Raw genomic sequence first — 16,877 nt, forward strand, 5'->3', positions numbered from 1 at the left:
TCCTCCAACTACAGTTTAAACTGATTTCCCTTTCTCAGATGGAGAACAGCTGTTTTGTGTACAGCAACCCTTTGTATACTTGCCAGTTGTTTTGGCTGCTTATTATTTCTAATAATAATTGTGGATTTCTTTAGACCTTTTCTTCAGAAGAGTACACATCATTTTCATATCCATTATCTCATTTATCTTTATACTATTCCTTGAAGTAGTTGGAGGCAGACATTATTGACTTTTCAGAGTATTTCAGTAAAGATTGGAATAAAATCCAGGTATCTTTTAATTCAATATTCAATTCCCTAGTGTGCTTGCCAGTCTCTGATGCAAGATGACTTTTGTTATGGTCTCTTGTCTAGTCTTGTCTTGTTTAGTGTAATACCTGATTTTTATTATATGACACATGTACGTTTCTGAATGAAAATGGACTATTTTTTAAGGCTGTATGAAGTGTAATATAATTGATGCACAAATTATGCTTTAAGGTTTGCAAAGCATTCATATTTCATCCTTACACTGTTCTTGAGATAAAAGAAGTATTATTTCTGTTTTACAGATAAGTAAAATGAAGTACAGCATGATTATGATTTGTCCAAGGTCATATAACTAACATCAGAAGCAACATTTCACTTCAAATTTAATCTGACTCTAGAGGTATCATCCTTTCCCCCCACTAAGCCATTATTACCTTGGCTTTTTTTTTTCTTTTTTGCAAGGCAAACGGGGTTAAGTGGCTTGCCCAAGGCCACACAGCTAGGTAATTATTAAGTGTCTGGGACTGGATTTGAACCCAGGTACGTCTGACTCCAGATCCAGTGTTTTATCTACTACTCCACCTAGCTGCTCCAACCTTGGCTTTTTAAAGGAAAATTCTGCCCTAGTTTCTGCTATCCTGTCTTAAAATCCTAGTTACGTTTACAGTTACTAGTGTCCCAGAGTGAGGGAACACTTAGTACTCTGACTTCAAACCTACATTTCCAGACTTTTTCCATTTTATTTTCCTTCTTACACTCTTTGTTCTGTCTAAGCTGGCTTCTTATCTTTTTCCTATACCTCATTTCTGTGAGCTTGCGTAGATTGTCCCCTAATGTCAGGAAGGCTTCACCCATTCACTTTTGCCTCCAAGAATCTTTAACTTCCTTAAAGCTACGTATGCTTTAGTTGCTACTTCCTTTGTGAAGTCTTTTCTGGTTTTTTGCTACTTCTTCCAGTCTCTCACATCATATTACCTTGTGTTAACTTATTTGTAAACATGTTGTCTCTCACCTCATTACCTTGTGTTAAGTTATTTGTAAACATGGTATAACCTCCCCTCCACCCCTATGTGAACTCCTTCTGGATATAGATTCCTCCCTTTTTGTCTTTATATCCTTACCTCCCATATGTACCTTACACATTGTTGGTGTTTCACAAATATTTGTTGAGTTGAATTTTTGTTTTTCTCCTAGGTGCATGTCTAAGAATATTTTTTTTCTTATCCATTAACTCCTCTTCTGTAACTATTACAGTTCTTTCCTGTATACCTGGGTTTTTTTTTTTTTGTTTGTTTTTTCAGTTTTTGCAAGGCAGTAGGGGTTAAGTGGCTTGCCCAAGGCCACACAGCTAGGTAATTATTAAGTATCTGAGGCTGGATTTGAACTCAGGTACTCCTGACTCTAGGGCCGGTGCTCTTTCCACTGTGCCACCTAGCCACCCCGGGGATAGCATTGTTGATAGCCAGTCTAAGATAGTTGTCCTAGTTCAGTGAACCTCTGAGAGGAGCTGCTTCCATCAAGGTTGATCATCTCACAATATTGTTGTTAATGTTCTCTTGGTTTACTCTGATGTTCTTGATAGAATTGATGGTAGTTCCAGGTAGAGGTCTTTACAAGTTTTTCAGCTAATATGCTAAGTGTTTATAAGAATATTTTATATTTTTAATTCACAGAATGCTGTTGAGTAAATTATTTTGTATAACCCTTAGCACCTCTGTGAGGTAGACAAATATATTTGTTGACATTTTGCAGATGAGGAAATTGAGATTTTCTAGTGTAAAACAGTCAGCAAGTGGCAAAACTTCAGCCTAAAAGCAGACCTTGTGATTATAAATTCATTGCTATTTCCACTACATCAGTTACTCTTATTATATACCAGATCCTATCCTAGACAGTGAAAGGTTGAGGAAAGTAGAAAGATAACACTCTGCCCTTGCACATATGACATTCTCTTATAGAGGTAACAGATAAACGGATGACTACAATAAAGGTAAAACATAAACTCCTATGGAAAGTATGAACAATATTATGAGAATTCATTTCTGGCTTATGTTGAACTAGGTAAGACTTCCTAAAAGAGTTCATTTCCTAGCTGAGCCTTAAAGGTGATAAGTGGCACAATGGTTAGAGTTCTGGACTTGGATTCAGAAAGACCTGAGTTCATACTATCTGTATGAGCCTAAACAAGTTGCTTAACCCTCTTTTCCTCTTATTTCCACTTTTGTAAATTGAGGTGAAGGAAATGATAAACCACTTTAGGATTTCTGCCAACACAACCCCAAATGTGTTCATGAAGAGTTGACTAAGACTACACTAACAAAAGGATTTCAAAAGACAAGGAAATAGGTGGAGAGGGTATTTCTGGCAAAGGAAATCATTCAGCAAAGGCCTGGATGCAAAACATTTATAGACTAGGAAGTTCGGCTGAAGTAATCCCAAAGAATACTAAGTTTGGAAAGGTAGGATAGTGTCAACTTGTCAAGAGGTCCTAAGTACAGAATAAAGCAATTTGCACTTCATAAGTAATTAGAAGTTTTGGTGAATGAGTCAAAGTAATTAAACATCACATATACAATAGGAACATTATTTTGAAATCAATATATGGTTTGGAGAGAAAAGGAAAAACTGGAAATATGGAGATCAATCAAAGAGACTTTATCATAGTTGTGATAACATGATAAGGACATGAACTAAGGCAGTGGCAGTGTGGACAAATGTGAGAAATTTTATAAAGCTAGCACTGACATGACTTAGTATGTGGGACATAAGGATGAGGGAAGAATCAACTTAACTTTTGCAATTTAGTCAGCTTCAGAGTTCCTTCCTCAGAGGAGAAAGTTGACTGATTGAAATAGGGATGTTTGGAAGAAGGATGAATTCAGATGTGTATGTATTGAGTTTAAGATGCATTTGAGACATCTAGGTGACATGCCTAATAAGTAGTGAGTGAGTAATGTAGGATGGATTGTAGGAGAGAGGATTGTATTAGAGTTGGGTTATATAAAAACAAGTGGGACATCTCTGTAGACAATCCATGGGAACAGATTAAAATTAGGGATAGAGAGCATTGAAGGACACCAATACTTAAAAGATGTTGAATAGATGATCTTGCACCAAAGGAAATTGAAATGGAATGGTCTGATAGGTAGCAGAGCATTGTAATAAAAGCTAAGAGGAGGTGAGAGTAAAAGACTTAAGCTGATGAGGATGGAATAATAAAAGGACACTGGATTTAGCAGGTAGCATGGTAGCAACAGTTTTGGTTAAGTGTGATGGAGAGTGAAGACATGAGTCAATGCTGAGAAATGTGGAGGTAACCAGAGTCAGCTCTAGGAGTTTTGCAGTGAAAAGGTGAAGATATAAAGGATAGTAATTTGTTCTTATTTAGTACTATTTCATATCCTTTCATTACTCTGTTTTATTAATAATTCTATTGGTCTCTTCCTCTCATTGTTTTGTCACCTGATCAAAGGTAATGATGGTTAAGAGGATTAAAGGAATTGCTGTCAGGATTGGGAAGAAATGGTAATGTTCCTAAATTTTTAATAAGCAAAACAAGTTGATTGGCATTGTTGCAGTCTAATAATTGGAGATACTTTGTGATTTCTGCCTATTGTTCCATTTAGATTATCTAAATTATGATGTCTTTTGTCATTTTGAATTTAGATGGTCAATCTATGCTTTCTTGATTTATAGAGAGCAGAGTGAGGTAGCTTATGTGTCTTCCCACCTCTGTTTTTGATCAGATATTTACATGATGAGCTCTTTTTTGCTTTATCTTTTAAGTCACATTGGTAAGATGCTACAATTTTCTTAAGCCCATCATGTTTTCTCCATTACCTTTCAGATCACCTACAAATTTGGTAGTTGGAAAATTGTGGTGTCTGATTTCCAGCCAAAGAACATCATTAGAAAAATATTATTGTTAAAAAAAAAAAGTATGTGTGTGTGTATGTATGAGAGAGAGAGAGAGAGAGAGAGAGAGAGAGAGAGAGAGAGCAAGCAATTTAAGATTGCTGTAAATGTAGTCCATTTTGGTCCCTTTGACCTAGTTCCCTGCTCATCCGATGCTTGTTCAAGGCATATGTACTGATGGACTATCCATTCACTGGCATTCTATACTTGGATTATACTTGTTTTGTAGGTTGTTAGGGTGATCTCTCTTGACTGACTGCAATCATTACCATGTTATCTACAGATAAGAGCATTTGGAGGATAGTGCCAACAATAGGGATACCATCTTCTATTTGTCTTAGTTACAGGATATCCTGACTAGCATACAAATTCTATTTAACCTAGTTTGATAGTGTTAGATGATTGCAGAACAAAGTTTTTTCTTTAGTTTCATCTGTTAGAGAATGTTGTATAATTTTCACAGGGGAACCTTTAGGGGATATCATCTACTTTTCTGAATCAACATTTAAGGAAAAAAATCAACCATTGATAAACACAGTTGGTTCTTATATTCTTGGAACCTTTCACTCAATTATATTATTGTTGGCCTGCTGTAGAAAATTGTATGTCAAGCTTTTTTTGTATGTTTGTTTAAACTATGGTATCAATTTAGTGCCATATTAAAAATGTTTCATAAAATTATACTTTATACTTTAATTTGGATATCTCATTTAAATATCCTAATTCCAGAAAAAGAAATCATTGGTGGAGTTTCATTATAGACAAAACAGAATAACTACTTTACTATGACCTCCTGAAACAGTTTATAATTTTCTTCATGTGCCAAACATTTTTTTTCTTCTCATTTTTATCTGGGATTCCTGTATCATAATTTTTAAAAGATTAAAAATTTGGGCCTTTAAAATTAATAGTTCTTAATTAAGATCCTTGTTTTGCTATTTAATAATATCATCTATAATTTTTTTCCCCAATACTAAATTCTGTATTTCTTCAAATATTTTGGAAATCATATCTCTCCCTCTTTATTTTTTTTTCCTTGTTTGGTTTTTACAAGGCAGTGGGATTAAATGACTTGCCCAAGATCACACAGCTGGTAAGTATCTTATCTCTGAGACTGGATTTGAACTCAGGTCTTCCTGATTCCAAGGCCAGTGCTCTATCCACTCTACCACCTAGCTGCCCTTGGAAATAGGATTTCTCAAGCCTTTTTTCTTTGCTTGCACAGTTTGGTTCTCTTCCTATGTCATTAGTATTCTTTCCACTTTTTTTCCATAGCAGATTGGGAACTGAGTCTTAATGTAATGGTTCTGTTCCTCTTATTGAGGATGGATTAATTTCTTGTAAAAATACTTTCATACATCTTACTTTTTTCATGTATTTCTTCAAATTTTTTCTCTAGTAGCCCTTGGAATTATCTGATTTAATTGAATCTCATGGTAAGCTTTATACAGACTTCATTTTCTTCTCCATTCATTTTACTCTTTTGGAGATAGTGCTACTTGGAGTCTTCCAAAAATGAATAGCTATGGCATGAGTTAACAGTTTATAAAGGAACTATCCTGCTCCTGCATGTTGAGGGGAGTGAATTTGAGTTCTTGGTGATACTGTGGAGCAAATGCCTAATAATAATTGTAATGATGATCATAGTAGCTAGCATTTAGAGACTGTTATGTGCCAGGAATTGTGTGAAGCACTTTACAAATATTGTCTCACTTGATTGTCACAATATCCATGGGAGATAAGTGCTATTATCATTATTCTCATTTTACAGTTGAAGAAATTGAGGTAAATAAGTTAAGTGACTTGCTGAAGGTCACATAGTCTGAGGCCAAACTTGTTCTTAATTCTTCCTCTATCTACTGTGCCACCCCTAGAGATGCCTCTAAGGCCTTTGCAGCTTTTTCAAGGCTAAAAAAGACTTCTTTCACATAAGCATCAATACAATCCCAGCAATGGACTATCATAAGATTGTTACAATTTCTTTGATCATGATATTCTATGTATCAGAGAAAAATATAAATATCCCTCAAAAGAAATAGAAAAAAAATTTAGTTTTTTTTTTCTGGTATATGATGGGAAGGTCAAAAAATTTTATGCAGATTTTCAAAATTATGCTATGTACCCCTAACCCTAGTGATTGAAAGAAATCCCAACTTCATATGATTATTGTCATTTTTTTAAAAAATAAAACCAGAAAAACATTGCCTTTAGATGATTCACAAAAATTTTTTTTCTTGGAGAGATAAATAAAGAAATTGACTATATAATTGTATGCCAGAGATAAAAACCTCTTTTTTTTCTTGGATCAGTTGTTTATATAATGTGGTAATAGTAAAGATGAGTATAAGCAAAACATTATCACAAGGAAAGATAATTGTGACTTATATGTGCCTATATTTTTATTGTTATTCTCCAAGCCAGTGGTTCCAAAAATTTTGCATTAAGATACAACCCTTCAGCATTCTTAAAATGTTTTTTTTGGGGGAAACAAAGTTTAAACAAAGTTTTGGTAGAACCCTTGGAATAAAAGACAGTAGTGGCAGTTAGGTAGATAGATAGAGTGCTGGACCTGGAGTCAGGAAATTATTTAGTTGTTTTTTCATTGAGGCTGACTCTTTGTAAACCTTTGCTGAGAAATACTGGAGTGGTTTGCCATTTCCTTCTCCAACTCATTATGTATGAAGAAACTGAGGCACACAGCACATAAATGATTTGTCCAGAATTGTCTAAGGCTTCTATATTTGAACTCAGTAAGATAAGTCTTCTTGACATCAGGCCTGGTACTCTATCTATAGCACCACCTAGTTGCCCTTGAGTATGGAAGATCTGAGCTCACATCCAGCCTCAGATATATAGTAGTTGGGCAAGTCTCTTAATTTTTGTTTTTCTCGGTTTCCCGAATTATAAAATGGCTGTTGCTGTTATTATGTAAAATTATTGTTTTTAATTCCTATTAACAGACAACATGAAGTTCATTCAAAAAAAGAGATTGAAGTATTTCAGGGTTCCTGGCAGCACAGTTTGAGAAGTGCTGCCACAAATCAAGTCAAATAATTAGATTTTCAACTTAAATGCAATGGTGATATAGGGAGCATATTGAAAAATATGACAAACATTTATAAGGAAGGATTTGGAAAAGTAAGAAATAAATGAGTCTTAAGGTTCTATAATATAGTTACTTTTTTTTCAAAAAGGGAAATAAAAATAGCTAATACTGAATACCCCACATGCGTGTGCACACGCACGCGCGCACACACACACACACAAAAGTTAATTATATCTTTATCGACAGTAAATAATTTGTTTTTGAAATGGAAATTATTTTTAATTGATTAGATAACATTTATTAAGCATCTCCCTTGTGCCCAGCATATAGTGCTGGGAATACAAAAAGAGATAAAAGAAAGTCTCTGCTTTCTAGGAGCTTACATTCAAAAGTGGGAGATCTCAGGTAACACGTATAAACCAAGGAAACTATTTATAAGCTGTATAGGAAATAATTAACTACAGGTAAGTACTCAAATTAAGAGGGATTGCTAAAGGCTTCCTATGAGAGAGGGAATTTAGTTGGGACTTAAAGGGAAGGCAGATTTGTCAGTTGGCAATTACTGGAGGAGGGAGAGTGATTCAGTATGGGGACAGCTAGAGAAAATACTTGAAGCTCAAAAGATGGAATTGGAACACAAACATGATTTTTATTTATTTTTTTCCAACTGATATTTTGTTTTTCCAGTTACAAGCTGTGAATGTTTTTAAACATTCATCTACATGCATATGCATACTTTTAAGTTACATAGTTTCCTTCCACTCTCCCTTCCCCTCAGTGGCAACCTGTCACATGAATGTTGTGTATACACATTTGTGTTTAACATGTTTACAGATTAGTCATTTTCTGTGTGAGGAATTAGGATTAAGAGAAAAAGAAAGAAAACCATGAGATAGGATAGAAAAATATAAGGGAAGTATCAAGAAAAAAGAATTTTAAAAAATGAATGTAGAATCATTCAGATTCTGTTAAATTGTTTTGATTTTGTTTTGTTTTTCTTTCTCTGGATGGGGGTGGGGATACTATTGTTAATTACTGGTCTCCTGGGGTTATTAGCTCTCTGAACTGCTGATAGGAGCTGCATCCATCAAGGTTGATCAACTTAAAATATTGTTGTTAATGTGAACAAAAGCATGATTTTTATGAAAAATAATTTATTTCTTCAGAAATTGGGGGGGAAACATTCAGCATGTGTTCAGTCGGTGCTTTTTTTGAGACTTTTGGTGGTAAAGGTAATGTGACCAAATTAAAATATCTTAAGCAAATGTCCAAATTGTAATTTATTCTCCTTGTGTATTTGAAGTGTATCAGATATATTTAATTTTAACCACCTTTTTCCTGATGACAAATCAGCATGGGGGAAATTAAAATGGAATAATAATAAGCATTTATTAAGCACCTGTTATGTGCTAGGGTATCTCACCACTGAACCCAGACTGCTGTGGAGGAAGAGAGTGAGCCTAGCCTGGTAACTGCTCAGCCCCTGCTCACCTCTCAGATGTCCTGGTTCTCTGAGAATTAAGGACAAACAAGAAGTATGTATGAGGTGCTATTTTTAAGAACTTTTAAAATATATTCCATTTACTCCTTATAGCAACCTTAGGGAGTAGGTACTTTTATCCTCATTTTGTAATTGAAGAAAATGAAGCAAACAGAATTTTAGTGATTTGGCCAGGGGTCACACAGCTAATAAGTGTCTTGCTGGATTTGAGCTCCAGTCTTCCTGAATTTAAACGGAGCAACTTTTATAAAAAGCTAAATAGGATTTTCTTTTTTTAAAAAACCAAACTGTGATTCATTATGTTTTAAGAATTTTATGTACAAATTTTTAAAAAATGAATATTTTATAAATAAAATCAAATTTAGGTTTAGACAGGATATATTTAAGCCTGCCAATCTAAAAATAATTTTATTAACCTAGTTTTCTTTTGTAAATTAAGACTTGTGCCAATTAATATTCTGTTAAATATCTAAACTAACATGCAGAAATAACCTATTTGGAAATTATTAAACATCTGTCAAGCTTGTCATAAGAATTCTTATCATATTTGGCAATGTGTTTTGTGTGACAATACATGTATAATTTATGTCAAATTGCTTGCTTTCTCAATGTGGGAAGTGGAAATGGAGTAAATTTGGAATTCAGAAATTTGGAAAAGAATGTTAAGATAGTCTTCACATGTAATTGGGGGGGACAAAATTTTAAATTAAAAGTTAAAAATATAAGGAATTCTTGTCTTTTGGTTACTTGCATTTGTTGTGTTTTGGGACATAAAATATTCCTTATTATTAATTTGATAAGTAGAGAAATCCTATTAATGAAACAAAGATCATATTGGGAAAATATGTTTTTGTTTATGTTAAAAGAAAATGTAATGAAAGAACAGATTGTGTGTTAGAACTGAATTTAAGTTTTATATCTATCACTAATTGACTTTGTGACTGAACTTCAACTTTTTCATCTAAAAAAAATGAATCCATAGGACTATGATCTCTAAACTTTTTATTTTATTTATGTCTAAGTTAAAACCATTAAAAAGATTTTTTTGTTTAGAAAATGCAAATATACTATTCTAAAGTTATTATTAGTATGTACTTCAAAGTTGTTTTATTTTATTGTGGTTCCTTAATTCTAGTTTTGCTGATTTTCTTTATATCCTTGGTGCTTATCCCAGTACTTGGCAAATATAATAAGCCATCACTGATCATTGATTGATTGATTTCATTCTATATTTAATTAATAGAATTCTTCTGGATTTATCTGATTTCTTCTCATTTAAAGCTATTTTTTAGCATATGATATGATGATGCATTTGGAAATCTCTAAAACTAAACTTTAGAAAGTCAGTTAAAGCAATTTTAGCAAAGTAGAAAAATAGAAAGTAAATCCAATGCATAAATGATCACAAATAGAATCCTACAAAAAGAGATCATAAAAGATCTCCCATTAACATAATTCTAGACAGTATAAAATACATTTTAATAAGCCTACCAAAAAAACCTAGCAACTATGTTAACAAATTTATAAAAAAAACCTTTATATAAATAAAATCAGTTTTTAATAATTGGAAATATATTAATTTTTCATGGGTAGGCAGGGCTATTATAATACAAGTACCAGTTTTACCCAATCTATTTACCTGATATTCAGTGCTATCCCAGTTATCAAAATTTGTTTTACTGAATTAGAAAAAAAATTTGAGAATATCAATGGCGCTAAAGGAAGACTTAAAAGTACTAGATTTAAACTATATTATTAGGCAATAATTATCGAAACTATATTTTGTAATTTCTTAAGGAAAATTCATATTACATTTATCTATAAATATAATAGCTTGTTCAGTCATTTACCACTTCATTGACAGTCATGCACTTTGGTTCCAGTTCTTTGCTAAAACAAATACTTGTAATAAATAGTCCCTACAGAATAAACCATTTCTAGCTTTTGTCATGTATCAGATTTCTGGATGTGAAATGAAGACTTGGGACTGATTTATTTTATATTTCACCCATTGATTTAGAGCATTCTTTTGTGCTAATTGCTTGCAACTATTTTTTGAAAGCTTTTCTTTGAATACTTAACTTTTGATGAGTAGCTTTTGGTCTTATGTAATATCAGACTCTTATCAGAAATAATAATGATGATGTTAAACATCTTACAATTGTTACTTCAGTTTATCCTCACAGCAACCTTTGATGATGATTCATTTGGAAATTTCCAAAGATTATGTAGCTATTATTATTCCCATTTTACAGAAGAGGAAACTGTGACAGATAGAAGTTATATGAACTTGAAAGATTACATAGCTAGTGAGTGCATGAGTATAGATTTGGATTCAGATCTTCTTGACCACATGTTCAGTGCTTTATTCATTACATCTCACATTTGTACTTGAAATATTGAATTTTTTAATCAGCCTCTTCTTCCCTTATTATCCTAGTTACATTAATTTTCTTCATGGAAAAGCTTTTCAATTTCAAGTAATTAAACTCCTCTCTTTTAATCTCTGTTCTTTGCTTGGTATAGAATTAGTCCCCTGCCTTTAACTGTGAAAGACAAATTATCTGATTCTCTCTTCTAATTTTTTAATTGTATGATCTTTAATATTCATATCATATGTACATTTGAATTCATTGTGATATGACATTGTTCTAAAACTTTACTTATTCAAAACTACTTTCCATCTTTTCCAACATTTCTTATCAAATTGAGAGATTTTTTTCCCCCTAGATTATCTTCTTTACAATGTTATTATCAGATTAGTTTAATTATTTGTCATTTTTCTTTGTTGAGACTGTTTCTTTGATCAGAAGGTTTTGATGCTTCCTATTATTTTCTCCTGTTTTGGTATTGCTGTATAGTAAAATTTTATTTTGCAGTCTGTAATGTTACTGAGGCTATTAATTATTTAAGTTAATAAGCAGGCCATTCAGCAGTGAATAGAATGCTGATCATGGAAACAGACAGTTCCGAGTTAAAATCAAGACTCAGACATTTACTAGCTAAGTAAACTCTGGGTAATCTACTTGATCTATACCTCTTCATCTGTGAAGTGAACTAATTATTGAATCTACCTTCATTATTAGTTTATTGTGAAAGTAGGAGTTTTTTATAAAGCATTTTGCAATCCTTAGAGGTTTATATCTTTCTGTGTGTGTGTGTGTGTGTGTGTGTGTGTGTGTGTGTGTGTGTTATCCTTTTCTCCGAAGAGGACCAAAATGATTATGATAAACAAATTACTTGGTATCCAACTATAGCTGATCAGACCTAAAAGATTTTGAAATGCTCTACCACAGTTCAGGTACATGTAGACCATGTGAACATCTAAGCATGCCATGCTGAATGGTCCCTCTGCCAGTGTCTCCCATGTGGCACAATCAATTCCAAATTTCTTTTTTTTCTGGATTTTTTTTTTATTAAAAATTTTATTTGAGTTTTACAATTTTTTCCCCAATCTTACTCCCCCCCACAGAAAGCAATCTGTCAGTCTTTACTTTGTTTCCATGTTGTACATTGATCCAAATTGAGTGTGATGAGAGAGAAATCATATCCTTAAGGAAGAAACAAAAAGTATAACAGATAACAAGATCAGACAATAAAGATATGTTTTTTTTTCTAAATTAAAGGGAATAGTCCTTGGTCTTTGTTCAAACTCCACATTTGTTTCTCTGGATACAGATGGCATTCTCCATTGAAGACAGCCCCAAATTGTTCCTGATTGTTGCACTGATGGAATCAGCAAGGCCATCAAAGTTGAACATCACCCCCATGTTGCTGTTAGGGTGTACAGTGTTTTTCTGGTTCTGCTCATCTCACTCAGCATCAGTTCATGCAAATCCCTCCAGGCTTCCCTGAAATCCCATCCCTTCTGGTTTTTAATAGAACAATAGTGTTCCATGACATACATATACTACAGTTTGTGAAGCCATTCCCCAAGTGAAGGACATTTACTTTATTTCCAATTTTTTACCACCACAGACAGGGCTGCTATGAATATTTTTGTACAAGTAATGTTTTTACCCTTTTTAATCATCTCTTCAGGGTATAGACTGAGTAGTGTTATTGCTGGATCAAAAAGTATGCTCATTTTTTGTTGCCCTTTGGGCATAGTTCCAAATTTCTCTCCAGAAATGTTGGATGAGTTCACAGCTCCACCAAATAGTGTAATAGTGTCCCAGATTTCTCACAACCCTTCCAACAATGATCATTATCCTTTCTGGTCATATTGACCAGTCTGAGAGGGGTGAGGTGGTACATCAGAGAAGCTTTAATTTGCATTTCTCTAATAATTAATGATTTAGAGTAATTTTTCATATGGCTATAGATTGCTTTGATCTCATCTGTAAATTGCCTTTGCATATCCTTTGACCATTTGTCAATTGGGAAATGGCTTTTTGTTTTAAAAATATGACTTAGTTCTCTTGTATATTTTAGAAATGAGTCCTTTGTCAGAATCATTAGTTGTAAAGATTGTTTCTCAATTTACTACATTTCTTTTGATCTTGGTTACAGTGGTTTTATCTGTGCAAAAGGTTTTTAATTTAATGTAATCAAAATCATCTAGTTTGTTTTTAGTGATATTCTCCATCTCTTCCTTAGTCATAAACTGCTCCCCTTTCCATAGATCTGATCTTGATCTTCTAATTTACTTATAGTATTTTTTTTTATGTCTGTGTCCTGTAACCATTTGGATCTTATCTTGGTATAGGGTGTGAGGTGTTGGTTTAATCTAAGTTTCTTCTATACTAACTTTCAATTTTCCCCAAAGTTTTTATCAATGAGTTTTTTTTTAAATCCCAGTAGCTGGACTCTTTGGGTTAAACAGCAGATTACTATAATCATCTCCTGCTTTTACACCTAGTCTATTCCACTGGTGCACCACTCTTTCTTAGCAAATACCAGAGAGTTTTGATGACTGATGCTTTGTAACATAATTTTAGATCGCGTGGGGCTAAGCCCCCATCTTTTGCTCTTTTTTCCATTAAATTCCTCGAAATTCTTGATTTTTTTATTTCTCCATATGAATTTACTTACAACTTTTTCTAACTCATTAAAAGTAATTTTTTGGAATTTTGATTGGTAGGGCACCAAACAGGTAGTTTAATTTTGGTAGAATTGTCATTTTTATTATATTATCTCTACCTACCCATGAGCAGTTGATATTTGCCCAGTTATTTAAATCTCATTTAATTTGTGTGAGAAGTGTTTTATAATTGTTTTCAAAAAAGTTTCTGAGTCGGTCTTGGCAAATAGACTCCCAGGTGTTTTATATTGTCTGAGGTTGCTTTGAATGGGATTTCTTTTTCTAGCTCTTCCTGCTGTATCTTGCTAGAGACACACACACACACACACACACACAGAGAGAGAGAGAGAGAGAGAGAGAGAGAGAGAGAGAGAGAGAGAGGTTTATTTTATAACCTGCAACTTTGCTAAAATTGCTAATTGTTTCCAGTAGTTTTTTGGATGATTTCTTGGGATTCTGTAGGTCATGTCATCTGCAAACAGTGAGAGTTTTGTCTCTTCCTTCCCAGTTCTAATTCCTTCAATTTCTTTTTCTTCTCTTATTGCTGAAGCTAATATTTCTAATATGATATTGAATAGTATTGGTGATAATGGGCACACTTGTTTCACTCCTGATCTTATTGGGAATGCTTCTGGCCTCTCCCCATTGAATATAATGCTTGTTGTTGGTTTCATATAGATAGTGCTAATTATTCTAAGGAACAGTCCCATTTATTCCTATGGTTTCTAGTCATTTTAATAGGATTAGGTGCTGTATTTTGTCAGAAGCTTTTTCACATCTATTGATATGGTCATATAATTTCTGATAGGTTTGTTGTTGATATAATTTAGTATACTAACAGTTTTCCTAATATTGAACCAACCCTGCATTCCTGGGATGAATACTACTTGATCATAATGTAGTATCCCAGTGATAACTTGTTGTAATCATTTTGTTAAGATTTTATTTAAGATTTTTGCATCTGTATTCATCAGGGAAATAAGTCTATAATTTTATTTCTGTTTTAACTCTTCCTGGTTTAGGTAACAGCGTCATATTGGTTTCATAGAGTTAGGCAGAGTTCCATCTTTCCCCTATTTTTCCAAAGAGTTTATATAATATAGAATTGGAACCAATTGTTCCTTAAATGTTTGGTAGAATTCACTTGTGAATCCATCAGGGCCTGGAGATTTTTTTTTAGGGAGTTCAATGATGGCTTGTTGAATTTCTTTTTTCTGAGATAGGGTTGTTTAGGTATTTAATCTCTTCTTCATTTAACCTGGGCAACTTATTTTTGTAAATATTCATCTATTTCACTTAGATTATCAAATTTATTGGCATAGAGTTGGACAAAATAATTTTGAATTATTACTTTAATTTCCTCATTGGTGGTGAGTTCACCTTTTTCATTTATGATACTAGCAATTTAGTTTCCTTTCTTTTTTTTTAATCAAATTGACCAGAGGTTTATCAATTTTATTGGTTTTTTCATAATACCAACTTTTGGTTTTATTAATTCAATAGTTTTGCTTTCGATTTTATTTCTCCTTAAATTTTTAGAATTTCTAATTTGGTATTTAATTGGAGAGTTTTTAATTTTTTTATTTCTCAAACTTTTTAGTTGCATATTTAGTTCATTGATTTCCTCTTTCTCTATTTTTTTCATGTAAGCATTTAAAGATATATATCCCCTGAGAGCCGCTTTGAGTAAATCCCATAGGTTTTGGTATGTTGTTTCATTATTGTCATTTTCTAGGATAAAATGATTAATTCTATAAATTTTTTTTTAGTCCACTCATTCTTTAAAATGAGGTTATTCAGTATCTAATTTGGTTCTGGGTCTCTATCTCCTTGGCCCAATATTGCATATGCCTTTTATTGCATTGTGATCTGAGAAAGATGCATTCACTATTTCTGCCTTTCTGCAGTTGATCATTAGGTTTTTATCTCCTCGTACATGGTCAGTTTTTGAATAAGTTCCATGTACTTCTTTCTATCCCCATTCAATTTCCTCCATAAGTCTACCATATCTAGTTTTTCTAACAATCTATTTACCTCCTTAACTCCTTTCTTGTTTATTTTATGATTCAGTTTATCTAAGTTTGAGAGTGGTAGGTTGAGGAACTAGTAGAGATTTGCTGTCTATGTCTTCCTGTAATTCTTTCAGCTTCTCCTAAGAATTTGGATGCTATCCCATTGGGTGCATATATATTCAGTATTGAAATAATTTTATTGCCTATGATACCTTTTAGGAGGATATAGTTTCCTTCCTTATCTCTTTTAATGCTATCTATTTTGCAGCTGCTTTGTCTGAAATAAGGATTGCTAGCCCTGCTTTTTTTCACTTCAGCTGAAGCAAAATATATTTTGCTCCAACCTTTTGCCTTTACTCTATTTGTATCTTTCTGCTTCAAATGAGTTTCTTATAAGCAGCATGTTGTAGGATTCTGGTTTTTAATACACTCTATTTGCTAACGTTTTATGAGAGAGTTCATTCCATTCACATTCAAAGTTATGATTGCTAATTCTTTATTGCCCTCCCTTGCTATCTTCCTTCTGTTTGAATTCCCCCCCTTATCCATATTCCCCAGTATTTTGTTTCTGAATACCACCCCCTTCAGTGTTTGCCCTCCTATATCAGCCCTCCCCTTTCTTTCCCCTTTCCCTTTTCTCTTCCTTTACTTTTGTTAGCTCCCCCTTTTTTCCCCACTCCTCCCTTCCTCTGTCCCCCCCTCCCCTTTTCCCCTTGTAACAATTGAAAGGTTAGATGTTTTTTAAGTTAACTAAGTATGTGTAAGTTGACTTTAAGCCAAGTCTGATGAGAAGAAGATTCAGGTGTTTCTCATCTCCTCCCTTCTTCACCTCTATTACCATAGGTATTTTGTACCTCTTAGTGTAATGAGATTTACCCCATTCAATCCCCTCCCTCCTCCTGTCTCCTTCCTGTCCCCCTTTTTAAGGAGGTAGTGTTTTTACAATCATTCTATCTGAGTCATAGAAAATTCTGAGTATTGGTCACTTTTAGCCAAGTATACTCTATCTAATAGAGTTAAAATTCTTGAGAGTTATTAGAGTCTTTCTCCCAAGTGGGGTTATAACCAGTTTTATACCATTTTATGCCAGTCTCATGGATAAGTCATGAGTGTCCATCACTTCTGGCTAGGC

The 16,877-nt window shown here is 33.3% G+C and overlaps 1 protein-coding gene across 4 annotated transcripts in view; it reads left to right on the forward strand.

Moving 5' to 3' along the window:
* The window catches only part of SPOPL (speckle type BTB/POZ protein like), a 96,762-nt gene that overhangs the window by 20,828 nt on the left and 59,057 nt on the right, over positions 1-16,877 (forward strand). The gene's annotated exons all lie outside the window — the stretch shown is intronic.

Source organism: Macrotis lagotis, chromosome 1, assembly GCF_037893015.1.
Source record: "Macrotis lagotis isolate mMagLag1 chromosome 1, bilby.v1.9.chrom.fasta, whole genome shotgun sequence".
In the NCBI taxonomy this organism is placed as follows: Eukaryota; Metazoa; Chordata; class Mammalia; order Peramelemorphia; family Peramelidae; genus Macrotis; species Macrotis lagotis.